This window comes from Labrus bergylta, chromosome 5 (assembly GCF_963930695.1).
Source record: "Labrus bergylta chromosome 5, fLabBer1.1, whole genome shotgun sequence".
Taxonomy (NCBI): Eukaryota; Metazoa; Chordata; class Actinopteri; order Labriformes; family Labridae; genus Labrus; species Labrus bergylta.
In genome coordinates, this window is record NC_089199.1 from 15,712,129 (window position 1) to 15,731,112 (window position 18,984).

The following is an 18,984-nucleotide window of genomic DNA, read 5'->3' on the forward strand; positions in this document are numbered from 1 at the left end:
GTTTATAACAGGTCTAATGTGGGACTATCACAAATTACATGTAGTTGTAAAAGTATCACATGATCTTATTAGAACAAGTATTCCCATTCCGGGGCGGCTGTGGCTCAGTGGTAGAGTCGGTAGTCTCTTAACCAGAAAGTCGATGTTTGGATCCTCAGCTCCTGCAGCTACATGTTGGATGTGTCCTTGGCCAAGACACTTAACCCCTAGATGATCCCACTTCTTCATTTGGGCGGAATTTGAATGTGTTGGATTAGTTAACTTAATAATGATGGAGACTTTACATAGCAGTCTCAGTGTGTGGATGGGTGTTAATGTGTAGGTGTGACCTGCTTTGTAAAAGCCCTATGAGTCGCTAGAAGACTAGAAAAGCGATATATAAGTAAGTCCATTTACCATTTACCATTTACAAGATAAAGTCCATTTATCGGTGTTGTCAACTTTTAGGCTTGCCTGTTTCCAAAAGTTTGTTTGTTCTAAGATGGGAGGCCGCACATATGCTTGAAATATCTCATTGGATTCTTTTACAATCCTTGGTACTCTTAATACCTTTAACTAATGGTGAGAACAATAGATGAACAGATACTTTGTTTAAGGCTCTCGAGAAAATGTAATGAAGTTACAAGAAGCAATATGTGCAATAACATCATGAGCTGTTTGTAGTTGTTCATACCTTAATTATTTTCTGACAGACTTAATTTTACCCGCATCACTTGAAAAAAAAAATTGATCCCAAAAATAAGTCAGCAATAGTTTGCAAAAAATAATAATTAAAAAAATCATTCCAAAACTATTAAATAAATGCTAATACTGACTTAATTTTGAAGCCTGTACTTTCACTCCGGATGGGATGGTGTGTCTCATAAGGAGACAATTTACAAGATAATTTACCTTGAATGCCCTCAAAGTCTTAGCCCTCCTTAGTATTATAATATCTCTATGACCACAAGTTTGAGGATTGGGGTGAAGAATGTGGCATATGACTCTTTCAAACATAAGGAGGGAATAAGCCTATTGGTCAGCGGTCATACCTCAAAGGGTGAACTTTTAGTGAATGATCTTGGAAGTGAAAACACAATTTTACCTGTCCTCGATGGTCTGAGTCAAATGCACTGTTACAGTACACTGAGGATATTGATAAGTGCATGTCTATCCATTGTTTGCAGTTTAGAGTAAAAATAAACAGTTGTTTATCAATACAAACAAACAACAACAAACAACAAACGACAAAACTGCACATATAGTGTCACAGGGTCAAAAACTGAAATAAATGTGACATCATCTAGGATTGTGACACACGTTACATAACCATATTTCAAGCATATTTAAGGTAGCACAAAACAAATTCTCTACTGACTGCTGCAACTCCAATATGGCCACTAGAATTTCAACAAAACGGGTGTTCAAACACAAAAAAAAAAAACCTGAAGCTGAAGTTACATTTTCTTCAAGTGCATCTCAGATTTCAACAATCATCAATTTTCATCAGTTGTGAGCTTTGAACAAGTAAGACCCCTCGGGTCCTGTCGTTCTGTCCGTCTTGTTACCACATGGCTCTTCAAAAATTGGTGAAGCTTCATTGAGCCTTTATGTTCCAAGATGCTGGACCTCCAATTAAATACAGTAAGGTCTAACTCACCTGTGATATATATATTTTTTTTTATGTTAAATTGTTTTTTAAATAAAAGTATAATTTTAGGTTATTTGGTTTCATCTGCACACACAGTATATATCTATTACATATCTTATTTATTCTAGTGGGCGATTGCTGATCCTAAATATTTGTTATTCTTCTGTTTCGATTGTTTTTTTCTATTTAGTCCTTTCTTCCTAAATGGTTTATATCATGTATTATACACATATGTGGCTCCTTTAATTTTGCCTATAAGTCTATACTCTGTGCAGCACATTTGACTTTCACCTCATAAGAATTGTGTTTAAGATAATATATTACTACCACTATCATTGACATCATGAAATATTATAACCTTTTTATTGTGCCTGTTTTTTTCTAAACTGTCCGTTAGGAACCCAAGTCAAGTTGAAGAGCTCTGATTTGAAAAAACATTCTGTAGAAAACTCAAACAGTACTAGAGCTTCTGATGTCCACAACCAGATAGGTCTGACAATGACCCTTCAGGCTAATCTCTGGATTAACACTAAAAGTTAGGATCTGTATGATTTTTTAGTAGATTCGGTTTAATATTGCCTCACTCATTGAGAATATTTGTATAATGGGGATATGACCAGGACCTGCTGGAATGCTGATTATTGTTTTGTTGTGCAAAGCCTCAGTTGTACACACCATTATCCATATGTTAATGCTGCCGCTTTGCACTTTTGAGACAGAGATCACAGAGGAGTGCTGTTAGAAAGCTTTGCTGTTACTCAGTGTTTATAGTTTTACACGGGAACAACCAGTGCAGTCATGTTGCTGGCCAATTGTATGATTTTACACAGCTTTCAAACTGGCATAATTTTCAAACAAACAGGGCATCCTTCAAATGCACACACTGAGGACTTCTGTCTTGGCAGCTGTTTACACAGACACCATTGCAATTTTCTTATTTCTTCCCATTTTATGATACTGCACCATACATGCATGATATTAATTCACAAAATAGTTAGTATTCTTGTTGATGATCATATTTACATTTATAGGTCAATGAATTCAATTTTTTTTTCAGTGGCACTTTAAGACTACTGTACTGGACTGCTGTTATTCCAACTGGCTTACTGACAGATATTATGTATCTCAGGTCCAAGGAAAAAAAGTGTCTGGTGTGTTGTCCACTGCCTTAAGGGAATCAAACACTTCAGATGCTGTTTTGAAGAGTGCAAGGTTTTCAATTACATTTGGACAATTCAATTAAAAGAAATGTATTTGTCCCCAGGGGGCAATCCAAAAGACGAGCAAAGATGCCAAGTCATTTTATTTGTATTTCACCAAATTAAAACAGAAGGTTTATCCTGACACTTAAAATGTAGAGGTCTAGACTATACTGTTTCAATGTGAATATAATGTGACTTCCATTTGATTGTAAAGTGGGAAAAAACTGATTAATCTTTTTGAAATAGCAACACAACACAAGAAATAAAATAAACTTAAAAATAATATAAATATACACAGCACCGAACACAACAGAAAAACACACCTAGTGCATCATTAAGAAAAGAAAAACCTTCTGTTAATACAGAACTTACAGCAGTATACAACACACACACAAGCTGGTCAGAACTTACCATTGAGTCTATTTCGGCACCCAGTTTTTTAAAAAAATGGTCATAACTTCTCATAAAGATGTTGTAGAGGGGTAACAATACACAATGAAGAATGACTTCATTCATTCAACCTGACCTGGAAAATACTAAAGACACATTAAAATGACCAAGCTATCAGGAAGAATGAAGACTGGTGGCATGAGGATAACAGCACAACAGCTGACCTGCTTAGAGGTCTGATAAGAGGATGACAGGGGATGGAGGGGTCAGTGCTCTCTTATTGTTAATGATACTTATTGTCAGCCATCTTTTGTTTATCTCAAGCTATTCACGAAATGGTTCAGGTTTTCTTTAAAGGGAAGCATGGAGTGAATGTCTGTCAAAGCACAAAAGAAAATGACATTACCAGTCCATCAAGGTCAAGGCTGATAGCAGGGGAGCAGTATTAATCTATCCTGGAGGGGGTGGGGGCAATCTGCAACTGAAGACTCAAAAGACAGGATGCACATTGACAATAGGCCAATGACTGTGGGACAGCATGTGAATCATGGGCCGAGTAGACCTCTCCATGTTAACATCTGTCCCACGAGCACAATATAATCCCCTTGTACTTAAAATTCAGCTTCCTCTCCTAGCACAAACAAAGACCCCTTAAAGTTGACTGATGTCATTCTCTGTTATTTCAGCTGTTTAACCTGGGCAGTAAATCTCTACTAATTAGTCAATTTAATCAAATAAAACACTTTTCACATTTCCTAATTATCCCCTCAAAAAGATTTTCACATGTAAATAAAAATGTTCCTGCATATTTTTCTGTATTTATTAACTTGCTATGTTGTTTATTTTTCATTTAGCCTTAATTTAAGAAGAAACATTTTGTTTAGGTTAAAAAATGTGTTATAATCCACACACTGTATATTCTACATAAGCAAAAAGTAATTCAGTACTTACATTGTATTGCATTTTCATAAAGAGAGTGTAAGTGTCTAGAACAATAGCTAGTGGGCTGATCTTAATGGGAGTGAGGCCAAGCAGAGATTTAACGTGCATGTGTGTGGGAGGGGGGGTACTTGGGGCACACATGGCACCAGGGTGAGCCTAATCACCGGCTTGCAGAAATCCTCACAAATGGGAAGGGGGGTGGGGCCTGTCTCTAGGGTGACTCATTTAGATTTCGAAGAAAGCATTTTGCAAGACTTGTGCAGCTGGGCTCCAAGTAGACATGAAGAGGAATATATTTTCTTATTCTCTCTTACATGTGCATGCACAGCTGAGGGTAACCGCCCTGACACTTGTTCCACTGGTTCATAATAAACAGGATAGTCTGATCACTCCCATTTCCCTGAAGCTGCAGTTTCTCTGTATCCCATTGTTCAGCCTGCAGGAGCCACAGCAGTGTTGTGGTCATTTGATCTCTCAGTCAGTGTAGTCACCAAAAGACCCTGGAAACATTAAATAAATGATGCTCTAGCAAACCTGTAAACTCATTATTTTTGGGGTCAACTGGCTAATGCAGTCCAATATAGTGTACTTTGCCTGTTTTGGTTTGTTTTGTTTTGATATTTTTAAACATGTGTCTCTTTAGCTGTAATGCTACTTCGCTTACCAGCTGTGTTCACTGGCTTTGTCTGTGATGTTTAGTGCTTAGCAGGTATAGCAACACTGGGTTTATCAGAGTGATTTTTTTGTGAGTGAAAAATGCAGCTGTCTGCTGTTGGAAATGACACTGATGAATGTGTACAGGGTGATCCAAGACATTAAAGTTACAAACAGAAAATAAATCACTGAGCTTAAAATAATAGTTAAAGGATAAAACAATTGACTGATTGATTGATTGATTGATTGATTGATTGATTGATTGATTGATTGATGACAGATAATCATTCTTTATTATAGGCCTACTCATCTTTAGATGAGGAGGTTGTACTGGCCGTATATGCCAGTTGTCCTACCTAAATTACTCATCAAACTGATAGGCTATTCTTATACATGTTTCCTTATTTTGAAAATTAGAAAAAAATATGGTGCCACTTTTGACAGAGTTATCTCAAATGGGCCTTCAAGAGACAAGGCTAGCCAATGGATAACAAAGGTAAAACGACAGGCTGACGGTTAGAAGTGGAATAGCCTTAAAAATGACAAATGTAGGATACTTATTATTCCACAATCACATGAACTGGAATTGCATTGACAATTTAGGCCTGCATGAATGCAATCTATAACAAAAATGAACAATCAAAATGTTTTTTTTTCTTATTATGTTTAATTTACAAATACTAAACAAATGACTTATTTAATGTCACATATTTCATTTGCACTGTCATAGAGCGTTGACGCAGCAGAGAGCGCTGCTCCGTTTCAAGACAAATGTGCGCTGTGGCGACGCACGAGGAGACCTCATGTCCCATCCTGAATCTGTGGAAGAGAGTGGAGAGGAGGGAGAGGAGGAAGAGGCGGGGAGTGTGAATGGATGGGGGCTGACAGTGCGAGACAGGGTTATGTGCCGGACAGGCAACAGCTTCCCTTCCTGGACTTTTCTCTCGTGAAATCTGCTGAACAACCTCTTTTTTTCATTCCAACTAATCACTTTTTGAGGAAGACTCGTTCTTTTGAAGAAAGAGGTGGATGTATTTGATTTAGCGGTGCCGGGTGGCTGAGACGCTCCGCGCTCAGACAATAACAAGGAAAGATCCGATCACAACAAAAGACACAAGGTGAGAAACGTTCTGTTTTACACCAAAACTGGAAGCTCGCGCTCGTGGCATTTCTTTTTAAATCCTAGAAAGATATTGGATTATATTACCCTATTCTTTCATCTGTAAAGCGCTCGGGTTTGAAGGTCTATGTTACATTGTCAATAACTCCTTAACTTCGCTCTTATTTGCTACTTTGCTCATGAGACTAATCAATATAATTTTCAGCTTTAAATGTTCTATTGTTATTTCTTAGTTGAAACATCTTTTATTTGCCTAACACCCACCGCATGAATCCAAAACACCGCTCCCTTGTTCTGTTTAGGTGTTAATTAATCCATGTCTCCTGTGAACTGGCATACAAATCTATAAGGTCTTTTACTTTACTTTTCCTGTGACTGTCAACCTGGTGTGGAACTGTTGACATCTAAACAAAAGTGAGGAGCCAATAAGAATATGTGGGCTTTTGAAGTTGTAAATGTTATTTGGACAGACAGTTGTTATTTGGACAACAATGACCTGTATTGTGGACAACACCTTGATACCTGTGGTTCAGCCATCACTGACGATAGGGAAATAACTGCTCCTATGCCCCTTCCCGTTTCTTGCTGGCCCCAAACTGTGGTCTGCTGGTTTGCACTCCTCTTTGTGAATATCCTGTTTCCTGGACAAAGCAAACAATGGGCAGGCCGGCATGGAAACCATATGATATCCTGTATGGGTCTTGTGTCATTGCAGACCTAAATAAACAAGAGCTTGTGGTGCTGAGTTTTTTTAAAAACAGGATGACCATTTTATTTGTCAGTGTTATTTTTTCATTGTAGTTTATTGATTTGAACTCAGTAGAGCTTGTTTAAAAAAACAGCAATATGAGTGGCATAAGTGGAACAAAAAACAACAACATCGGTGACAGTATTGAATTTGTGCCTCATGAGTGCAACATATGTTGTCCCTCTCTCTCTGATACAAGGACACACACACACACACACACACACACACACACACACACACACACACACACACACACACACTCTCACACACAGGCAGACAAACTGCAAAGGCAGCGCTGCTTTGTGTTGACTTTAGTCTAGGATATTCAGCTGATTTTATTGGGGTCAGCACTTCCAATTCAATAAAGCTATTAACAGCCAGAGAATATTCCAATGCCACAGCTAAGCTCGGCACAAATAAGAGTTATATGCCAATCAGGTCCCATTTACCTTTGAATGGGTAAACAAAACTAAACAGCAGATTCAGTCAGCCCGGAGAGTTTGAAATTAGCTGCGTATGTGTTCCCAACTCCCCTTAAAGACCCGTTGTGTGAAAAGTTGTTCATCATCATTTTCTTTTTTCTTTCCCACACATCTTTATTTTAACGTCCAATGGGAAACTTGCAAGAGAGCTTTTGTCATCCAGGCCATTTGATACTGTCGTCACACAGGTTCACACAACTCAGCACTTTTGGTAGAAAATAAGTTCCTGCCAAACTGGTTCTGACAACAGATTTTATCCCCTTAAAGAACCCTTTACCAGAGACTGGCATGTGATAGTGAACATGTGAATGGTAATGGGATCTTAAATGAATCCACCTTAACCGTTGCTATTTTTTTTTTTTTTTTAGAGTAATTGTATGAGTCTGTATATAAAAAGATCCGTCTATAAATGAAATCAACCAGGCCAGGGACGTCTTATTGGTTTCTGGTAGATCTTTTATTGGATCAAGTCTGGCAGGATTTCCAAAACCAAAAGAGAAGACTGTTGAACTGAATAACATTACCGTAAACCCCTTAAAGTGATGCATTAGTTAAGTAGTGTTCGACTTTGTATCGGTTGGGAAACTCACCAACGCCAACATTTAAAAAGTAAATAATATAATCTAAGTAGAAGCTTGGAGCTTTCCCCCCAAACATTACTCAACTCTTTTCACATGCTGATTAAGACACCTTATGGTCAACTGATTGGATGTGTAATGTAGCCCCTTACACAAGGCATCCAAAAAGGCAAATTATTGGTGTCCCTGTGTGTGAATTGACATTGCATTACAGCATTGCGGAAGCTCAACAGGCACGGCGTGTGAATACACAACAGGAGTTTCGCATACACACACACTCAGGCATGCATACACAACTTCACCCAACCATTCTGCCTTTGGGTGTCACACATTGCAAGCTAGGCATACCAGGGTCCCACCTTCATCTGGCAAATCTGATTGTGCACTTTCAAAACAAGACAATAAAACAGGTTTATTTTTACAACAGCCTGTTGCAAAAACTATTTGTCACAGTAATGGGAAGTAGGGTTTTCTGTTATCTATACTTTAATTGCATTTTTGTGCCTGGCCTTCCCAAAATCAAAAGTACAAAAGACAATTCCTCATGTGAGAGACAACAAGAAGTGATAATATGAATATGGTATGTGTGTCAGACAGGGAGAAGTGAGCAGAAACATGAATGAAAGTGAGCAAGCACAGTCAACAACTTCAGAGCTGACTCATAATAGCAGGACATTATCCAACTGATAAGCACATTCAAGCATAAACTGTTTTTTGGTTTAAAGTTTTATTTAGAGTGTCAGTGCTTTCAGTTTAACTTAGTATGTAGTGTAAACACGTCGGAGTATGACAAAGGGGCTTCTTTCTGTGAATACATTTCAGAGCCTGTACTTTTTCACTTACTTTAGTTAAGAGACAGGTTTTATGGTGTCAAACATGACCTGGCTAAAGCTCGTTTTCAGTTTGTATGTTGTTGACCAATCATTGTTGAGGAGCCTTCAGCGTCATGCAGGGAAAAAGTCAGTAGGGAAAAAGAGTGAAGAGTAGAATGCATTGGCCTGAACACAATCCCGGAAACACATTTTTGATTATTCTCTATAAACAACAGTTGTTGTTTTTTTTCATATGAATGCAGAAAAGAATCTGGTCAACACCATTTGTAATACTTGAATCATTGATGCTAGTCACATAACAAAAAAAGAGCCCACCAAAAAGAAAGACTTTGCCAGGATATTTATATTATTATATCCCATTAAAAAGCATTAAAAAATGTTTTCAAATTGAGAAGTTTCATTTTCTTATAGCCTACTACTTCTTTTTTATTTGTGAAAGGGACAACTGTGCCATTTCTACTTTTAAACGTTAAATAGGATCACGTCTGAGATTAGAAGCAAAAACACCAGATAAAGGAGTGCTAGCTGTTGTCAAATTGTAAACATGGATATTGTGTATTATTGGCTTCTTTATATACAGTAATGTAAACAGGATTGTAGCTTGAAGCCTTATTCGAGGTCAGGCACTGGACTGATTTCTAGTCACTGTTTTGTAGGTCAACACTAATCTATAGGCTTAGCAGTGGAAATCAATTCACATCACCAGTGTAGAGTGGTTGTCTGAGTAGAGACCACAAGACCTTGCTTTAAGAGTATTTCCAAAAAGTATTCACATCAATGTCTAAACGCTCCACCTTTTCGCTGTAAATGTTCTCTGTGCTTTTAGCCTTCTGCCATAATGCCTGCATGTTTGGCTCACCAAAAGTTGTGTCAACATAACTATGTTCCTCATTGGCCACAAACCAACTCAGCAGTGAGCAGACTCTTCCTTTTTATCATTTTTTTCATGGCTGCTTTGTTTAGTCAGACAGGACTTCCTGGGTCAAATTAAGAGTCTGGCCCTTAGTTTTATGAGCAAATCAGTTAATGACTATCAAAATGTACAATTCTTCTATACAAGAATACGTCATACAAAAATGTGACAAATATACTTCTGTTTTTTGTATTATTTCTAAAAGATGTTGCTGTTGAGGGCTGGGTTTGTATTAGTTCCCCTTCAGATTAAAATAGGAAACAGCCCTGTTGCAACCCGGTATCATGCCAAAGTGTGTAATAGACACTATTACTATTACTAATCTGGAGACAAATGTCAGAATCATTGATGTCATTTACTGATATAACCAGTTATTCAATAGTCCTCCCATACTGACCAGACAAAATACCTCCCCTTCCTTCATGTTAGAGGGAGGCCTGACAAAAGTTAGGATTTATTAAATGGCCCTTTGTGTACAAAAGATAAAAAGCGAGAGTGAGAGAGTGACCGCGTTAACTGGAGACTCTCAGCCAAACGCGTCTGTTGGTGTCCTGCACACAACGGACGCTGAAACGGATAGAGCCTCTTTTGTTAAATCATTCATTTACAGACGTATCTAAAGAGTGCATTTTGAAGCATTTGCGTGGAAACCTTTCGTGTTTATCAGCTGCGGTTACCGCGAAGAGCACGGCCGCATTAGGCTGTAAGCCATCAGATGACACGGTCACTAGTCACACCGTAACACCGTAACACCGCCAGTTAACACGATCACTGTTTACACAGAAACAGGTCCAAATACTGAGCTATCTAGTACTGGGGGATATAATGCTTCAACCTTAGCTAGATATAATATTAGCCCAAGTTTATCAGGTTTAATTTGAGAAAACGTTAATGTAGAGATAGTCTTTAAACTAGCTGGGCAGCTAAATGCTATTGCTAAATGCATTTTCATTACGTTACCACTTCACTTTCCTCTCATGTTAATAACCTTGACTCTCTACCACCAAACGACATGTATTTAGCATGAAAAACAGTCATAGGCAACCTCAAATATTCAAACTTAGGTTAATAATAAGTTAATAATAAATATTAATCCCGGGTAATTACTCTTACCTGACAGGAAGGAGGTTTGGATTACACTGAAACGCTTCTCTTTTGTCCGCGATGGATGTTGGCATTGAGTATATTATCGCCCCCTGCTGGTACGGCACAGATCACAGGGGTGTACATTTGACGCTGAAGACAGGCAATGCATGACACTGACACGCATCCTCTAGTGGACCAACGTGTCTATTACACGCTTTGGCATGATACCGGGTTGCCTGGAGAGTGGTTCTTAGCTGGCCGGTAATTCCACTGGGATCTTGTTTACATATGATTAAGATGAACAAGATTTCATTAATTAATTATTCTGTTTAAGGACAGACACTTGCAGTTTGTGAACACATTCCCCACAAACTCCAGGACTCAACCCAACCTCCTTATAAATAATTAAAAGAAGAGACACAGGGATGAATTAAAGGTTACCCATGTGTTTAAGTAGTTATTGACTCAAGCACTTTAGTGGAAAAAAGCTCTTTTTCCAGGGGGAATGTTTGCACAAATTAATTACAACTCCAACTGTATGTGGCAAATGCAAGTGCAAGAACTTAATACTTTAATAGGCTGGTGATACATCATCATTTAGCATGACAAAGTTAACTGTTTTTTTTAAATAAGGGGGGAAAGGACAGACAAATATAGGATTATTAAGATGTAAATAACTTAGTTATGTTCAAATGTAAAAGTTACATAAATAAAAGTAACATGTAGGGGATAAGGTTTGTGCAAATAAATGAGAAACAGTTACCAATATACATATTTTTCCCGTATAGGTAAATGTTGTGCTAACCAACATTTTTCAATAGATCCCGCCATATGCTGTTTATCAGAGACTTTTGGTCTATAGAATGTCATCTTGTTGAAGATATAAATACCTTTGCCTTGTCACACAGACTGACCATTTGGAGGCTCTACTTCTGAAATCGTTCTGAAATCGTTGTTCTGTACCTCCCGATGATCCCCATCTAGACCTCTGTTAAAACACTGTTTACTGTTGCATAGATGGGGAGGTGTTATCTGCTACCAAACAGGTGACCTGTCTCCACGTGAGGTCATCAACGACCACAAGCAGAGGAGGTAGCCTTGAACGCAACAGATCTTTCCAGTACCAAACCAGTGCAGGAAACCTCCTTTTTGTATTGTTCACCTCTTCCTACTTCTCATATTTATATCACACTGGGATGACATTTCTATGAGGCTAAGACATTGAAAATTTAGAACAAAGCAAAAATTGCTTCCTCTGTATTTGCTGCTGCCGGCTTGCAATGAGGTTTCAGACAGAGGGATAGGGGCGTTTTTTTCTCCTGTAATCTATTGTTTTTACTCTCCAGTTCTTTCTATTTTCCTCTTAAACACACTTTATAGATCAGGTAGACACAGACAAAGACATATAGACATAGACACAAACACACACGCACGCACACACACACACACACACACACACACACACACACACACTCACACGCACACACACACACACACACACACACACACACACACACACACACACACACACACACACAAACAAAGGAGAGCTTGGAGGCCTTGTTGAGGGGGCGTTTGAAAGCCTCAATGGTTATGACCAGAATGGGACTCCCGACACTCTGGGTGTGTGTAAGGTAAATGAGGAGGGGTTGGAGAAGGGCCTGAGCTGCTATTATTACCCTCTCAGGCACATATAGAAAGGTACATGGTGTCGAGTCTGGAAAAAAAACAAGCATGCTCTGAAAGCAGATGTACCCCCCAGCCTCAGATCTTCAGAGATCGATAGTGCTCAATACCTAAAACATTGTGTGAGTGTTTCAAATGTTTACTGCCAGAAGGGATGGAGGCATGGTAGGGAGAATCACTGGAGACTTCAGTGAATGTCTGATACGAGTCCCCCCCCCCCTCCCCCTGCCCCCAATCCCCCCAATAGTAATTTCCTGATGGGTTGAGCTGGATTTGTCTTTATTAAAGCCTTGCCTAAATGAGTTAATTTTGTTTTGGTTGTGTCTGGGGTGAATTTATACTGTGTATGTCAGCAGGGTGTAGTGTTGTAGATAATAGAAATGGAGGCTGTATAGGTACCACCTGATCTTAGCATTAATCTCATGGTGTTTTATGTATGCCTTCATTTTGCAGGGTTAATACTGGTGGAAACCAACACCCCCCCCTAGACCAATACTGACACACACACACACAGTAGATACCCAACCTCCAAATCATATCCCCTGCAGTTAAAGAACAAAATCATCCAGCTGTAGTCACCTTCATAACTGCAGCTTGGAATGAGGGGGAGGAGGACAAGCAGGTAGGGAAGTCATTATCACCATCCTGTGGACTGTAACCGAGCATCAGACGGGCCACTGTGAGCTTTGTGAGAAGGAAACAGGGGTGTGGAAAAAAAAGTTGCGTGTTAGCAAGAACCCAGAGGAAGGAGGTGTGTGGTCTAAGGGGTAACATTATCACAGGTAGTTCAGTAAAAGCTTTGCTCATTCTAGAGGAAATTTGAATGTTTCATTGTGCTGGTATAAGGCTTGTTAACTTATATTAAAAAAGGGTCTCCTCTATGAATTTGTTTATACCTTTTTATCTGCTGCACTCTACATTTATTGACAATTAAAGTTGGACATTCCATATTCAGTCTTCGGAAATGAAATGCGTCAGGAGGGTTAGGGTGTTTAATGATGCTGTTGACAGAATTTGGTTGACAGCTGACATGGAGTTGATGTGCAGAATTTAGTTCTAACAGTTGTCAAGAACACAGGCAGTGGAGATAATACTGTGTCACCAGGGGAAGGCAGTATATGGATGGCCGTCTTATTTTTGTTTATATCCATCCCTTCAGACCAGACTGCGTTTAAAATGTTTACTTAGCAGTGCTCAAACTACAACTTACCTGTATTGATGAGTAGTGAAAGAAAAATTGCAGTGAAATGTTTGGAGAAATTAATTTAATTTCACAAGCAACAAGATTACCATCTATTATACTTCACTAATATGGGCATTTTGTGCTTTTCTAAGTTTTAAATGGTTTTAATTTAACAAATGTACATTTTTGGAGAACACCTTACTTTCACCTAAGGTTAGTGGCCTGCATTGTTGTGTTAGCAGGCTAATGTTAGCACAATTTAGTTAGCTCGTAGCTTCACATTGCATTTTAATTGACACGGAATGACCGTGATCTAAAAACGCTTTTGTGACAATAAGCGTAGGCCGTTATTATTCTTTTTTATAGTCCTTGACTCAAGCAGCTTTTATAGGCACGGCCGTGCATGTAAACCTGATCGAAGCCTGGCTCCAACAACAACACAGTCAGTGGGACTCGCACTTCTCACTCATCGTAGAGAGTGGTGACTCAGAGAGACATTTACATGTACTATCTTCCTTATGTACTTTTCATATTATACTACATTATGAAGCAAATTCAATACATTATCCTTTCATGTCACAAATTTAATTCAGTTTTGAGAAGATTATATGGTATTGGAGAAATCTAAAATATTCATTTTTTCCACAATAACTCTGTCCATTACTGACTGTGAGAATTAGTCAAATAGAGTTACTGATACCACATGATTTTACCAAATATTTTGCTGTTTCACTATTTTGTATCACTCCTGGACTGTCTCAAGTCCAATCAAGTTACTTGGTTGAAACAAACTGTTTCATAGTGGTGAATGGTGAAAAACCTGAACAAGGCCTATTTAACATATACGTTTTAAGTAAGACATTTTAAAAGAAACTTTTAGCCTCCCAACTTGGCAGCATAAGTAAAGTGGTTTATGTTGTCCAAATGCCATTTGTAAAAAACACAAGTTGTTAAACCTTGGGTCTCAAATGGGACTCCAACCCTTGTATCCTGTGTTTGTTTGACCCACATCTACCCAAACTAGCTCCAGATCAGGGCTTTCCTGCTCGCTCTATCACCTCACTTCCTTCTATGACGTACTCCAATCATAAAAACTACAGCCATTAGGTAGTGGTGCCTTTATTTAAATATGAAACATCCCAACAGATATAATGGGCTACTTAATCAATTGAGGATACAAAAGGTCCCTACCAACTCATATGCTCTTGCTCTTTATAACTTATAATGCATTTAATTGGCTGATAACACTCAAACCATATACAGTAGATTTCCAAGTGCTGAAAGTAGGCAGTTGGTTCATAAAGAATGAGATGCAAGTAGCTCTCTGCCACTTTCTTTTTTTTAAGTAGCTTTCAGATTGACAAGGTTGGTTTTTCCTGCTTTTTCCATTGCATGAAAAAAAATAAAACTGACATCCAAAAGAGAATGAGTTGTTAACAATTTTTCGAATGTATTGTTTTATATAGCACAATCGTTTGGTGGCTCAGATTAAGGTTTATGCATAAATATCTGCACAACTAATGACATACCCGATACCCATTAGCTTGAGCTGTGTTTTTTAGAGATGAGTTCCCCCTTGCGTATACATAATAATATTACACTTCAGAAGCCAAACAATTTAGAATTATTTAGTTATTTTTGTTCTCGGCTAGTTCACTTCACACTTTCCACTTCCTCAGGGCTCATATGTTGTCTCCTTCCGCCCCCCTTATCTGCTTTATCTCTCTTCCATTTGTTTCCTTTGGACGCCTGTAGAGAAGTCAACAGTGGGCATTTATATTTTCTGTTACTGGGTTATGATATTGAAAGCTACTGACACAGGCTCTTTGTGCTCCTGATGAGAAATGTCTGAGCAAATCTGGTCACCCACAATCCCTCAGGGCAACATTTTGTCACAGCAGAAAGTGTGGGGCTGCTTGCTTACACCATGGACTGCTGCCTTAAACGCCCTCCCCCTGACCTCCTCCTCCTCCTCCACAGCATCTGCTTCATACACACACCAGGTTTATCATGGCCTGTGGCCTCCAGTGATCCCCTGAGCAATGTACCATACAGCAAGAGAAGCTGGCCCCAAATCCCCAGACACAACAGACAAGTTAATAGATGGATAGTGGAAGCTTAAAGGCCTTGGGTCCTCGCATCATTACATGCCTTCTTTTCTTTTGCTAACCCCTGCTAGGCCACAAAGCTGGGCTTGACTGTGTCACCTAACTTCACCCAAAAGTTGATTTCGTTTTACATAAATGTTCTTTAATACGGTGTCCCAGAAGTCCCAGAAAAATGGCATGTCCAAACTCTACCCCATTAAAAGAAATGACAAACACAAGGGCCACAACGTGAATGCGAACATGACAACACAAATTAAAACAATACAACGTGGTCGCAAATGGCATAACGTGAATGCACATAGCCACAACGGAAGTTTAAGCCTTTAAGCAGCATATTTTATCTTAAATGTATTTTCTCAATATGCATGCATTAGGCTCTTAATAAAAAGCTGGGGGGAACAGTTTCTGTTTTCTACCAGAGATAGACCGCTTTTATGTTTCATGAGCTTAATCTCTTCATATATGATGTATGATTACAAATCATCCACCCATTGGGTATCATGTCATCTGACAGCTGTGTCCACTTTCCCCATTTCTAACTGCAAGTGACAGGAAAGTGGAAAAGCATGCAAGTAGGGTCCTGTGGGGCAATGATAATAATAACGTGGGGTTGAAAAGTTCTTGTGTGTGCGTGTGTGTGTGTGTGTGTGTGTGTTTGTGTGAGAGTGTCATGCCATGCCATGTGTTAGGCACACTGCACAGAATGTCTTCCATTCATTGTGTCAGATGCAGTCTCAGTATGTGGCATAGCTCGTCAGCTGTTGGCCCTTGTGGATGACAGTTGTTTCCCTGCCTGCTCAGGCTTTGTTGTTTTCACTCAGTGGCCTCCCCCTATTTGGCAATTAATCAACCTCTTACCGTACATGGTAATTGCCATCCAATGTTAAAATGCCTTTAGGGAACAAGGATGATCTTGTCATAGGGTTGCCCCTGTCCTGCCCTTTCTTGTATTCTCAAGAGTTCCAGGCCTATTTATAATAAATATCTTGGACTGAGCAAAGCATAGAGCTAAATCATAACATGCAGCCTGTCTGTATATCTCATTGAGCATTTAATCCAGACACTTATCACTCAACAAGGTCTTTATATTTAGGAGGAACAACACGACAAGTTTGAAGATAACTTGGAGAGGTAACTAACATTTTTTAGCGCTTATGTTCTGGGATTGTGTGAGAGACATTTCATTTCCCCCACCTGCTGGTTGTAAAGGCATACTGCAGCCTGAAAGTTCTGTCAGTGACTGCTCAGTTTGCACAACAATTGATTGTATTCCATCAGGGGTGTGGGGTGTGTGGTGGGGGGGCATCACAAAAGCTGACAGAAGAATGAGGCCTTAACTGAGTATTGTGTTGTGAGCAGCACATGACCTGCTTAGAGAAATGGAGTGACACTATAGTGACATCAGAGAGGATGACAGACTGTGAAGTGAGGTCATGGTGTTTACAGCCATGGTGTCAGGCCGTGGACATCAACAATGAATACTGGGGTAGTAGGGTAATGTCTCATATTACTCAAAAATACACTTTATCATTGTCATATATGTTTACACACACAATGTGAAATGTTCAAGATTAAAACATCCTTATTTGATCATTTCGAGGTTTGTCTAATGTCTGATAAACTGATACAAAAAGCTCAAAGCAGCTTTCTTCAATAATTGAATAATTACATGGCATCAAATTAGTGCATGTGGTTTGATAAACATTGTGTGTTAACAGCTGAGAATTATCTCTTGACTTTGCAGTTCATGATCATTTTAGCATCTGTCACTACATAGGTTGGTTTTAAGGTCAAGTTAGTTACTAGTTCATTCTTTACAATATTTTGTAATATTTTGCTTTTACAGAAGCAGCAAAATAATGTGTTTTGCAAGGACATGGACACAAGCAGGCAAACAACTTAACTGCTTATTCTCCGTCTCCCAGAATGATCACAAATACTTAATTTGCACTTGTCCCTGCAGGATTCCCTCTCCGAGGGCAGACTTCCACTGATTGATTCTAGCTGAGATTTTGCCCTTTCTTCATCTTCATCTTCCCAAGAGTCCAGTTTAGAGTGCTGAAATCAACTGGGATTATCTGCTGCCTGCAGGCATTTGGCACGTGTGTGTGTGAATGTATGTGTGTGTTTACAGTAAGTGTTTATGGTTTTGTAGAAATCATTATCTACATGAAACTTACAATGAAATTCAACCACTCTTGGTATTTTTTCATTTTCTTCTGCATAGATAAACCATATGGTCATATAATGTTATGTATTTTGTATTCCTAAAATGCTGTTGTTTATTAAATTGTTAATTGTACATTTCTGTTCAACTTTCTTGTCTTCATATAATCATCACACAAGCAGAGGGTGCTAAATCTATATTTTTTAATCAAAACAAACTGTGTTCCATCAGAAATCCTTCTTTTATTGACATTATGTGGGCCCGAATTTGTTGCTCTCCAATGCACTCATGGCGATTATGTGAGTGATCAACAGCCGCTCGTTCCAGCATATGTTAGGCAGCTGATGCTTCACACATCTGCCCTTATTTATCATGGTTAACTGAATATGATTAACGTATATAAGTCAAAATAAATAAATAATGAATACTGCCCTGTAAAAACAGATCCATACAGTTTTTGCAATAGTTGTTTTAGAATCATAGTTTTTAATACTGTTAAAAACAATAGAACAAAAGAATAGAACTGGAAACGTATATTTAATTTATGGCTTAAAGACTGCTGTGATATTAAACTGAACTGCTAAACATACAGGGTATTTTGTCTGCATCTTCTAGACATATATGGCTCAATATTTTACCTTTATCCTTCCTACTCTCCATTAGTTATAGTATTGCAAAAACTAAAGCTGCCTTTAATTTTTTTTATCATTGTTGTGAAAGCTGTTGTCTTGAGTGAATACAGTTTGGCAGAAAATCCCTGCACACACAACATACATGGCAAGTTTATATGACGGTGGTACTTTTGGTATTTAGTAGATATTGCTGTGAAACTGTTGGTCTTGGTCTTATTATTCAACCCATGGCAAGTATACAGATAATTGTGTGTCCGAACAAGATTTTTATATTCATGTTGTTTCTCAGAAATTCTCATTTTGTTTATTATAAAAGCTCCAAAGTAACCGCTGCCCTCCATGGCTAAGAATAACCTGCATGCCTGAGTGGTAATATAAATGTTCATATCCAACATATGCTTCAGAGCTGTTTTACAATTTACTGCATTACTGCCTGCTGAGGCAGTCAGATGCATCGCTGATCAGCAGCAGAGCTAATATTCTGTTTATTGTCTTTTTGTGTAGAGAAGGCTGTAACTTGAAACTACCTGTTTAAACTATTTGCCACTGTCAGAGAAGCTCCCTGCTTTCTGAGTACTAGTTTAGAGGTGGAAAACACTTATTGACTTCTTTGACATTTGGTGAATTATT

General features: G+C 38.6%; 1 protein-coding gene across 1 annotated transcript in view; it reads left to right on the plus strand.

The window, feature by feature from the left end:
* The first annotated feature begins 5,693 nt into the window (after nt 1–5,693).
* Nucleotides 5,694–18,984, plus strand: part of frmd4ba (FERM domain containing 4Ba) — a 40,302-nt gene continuing 27,011 nt past the window's right edge. Inside the window, exon 1 of the mRNA XM_020633795.3 lies at nt 5,694–5,936. The gene's annotated coding sequence lies outside the window, so the exon portion shown is untranslated. The remainder of the gene's footprint in view (nt 5,937–18,984) is intronic.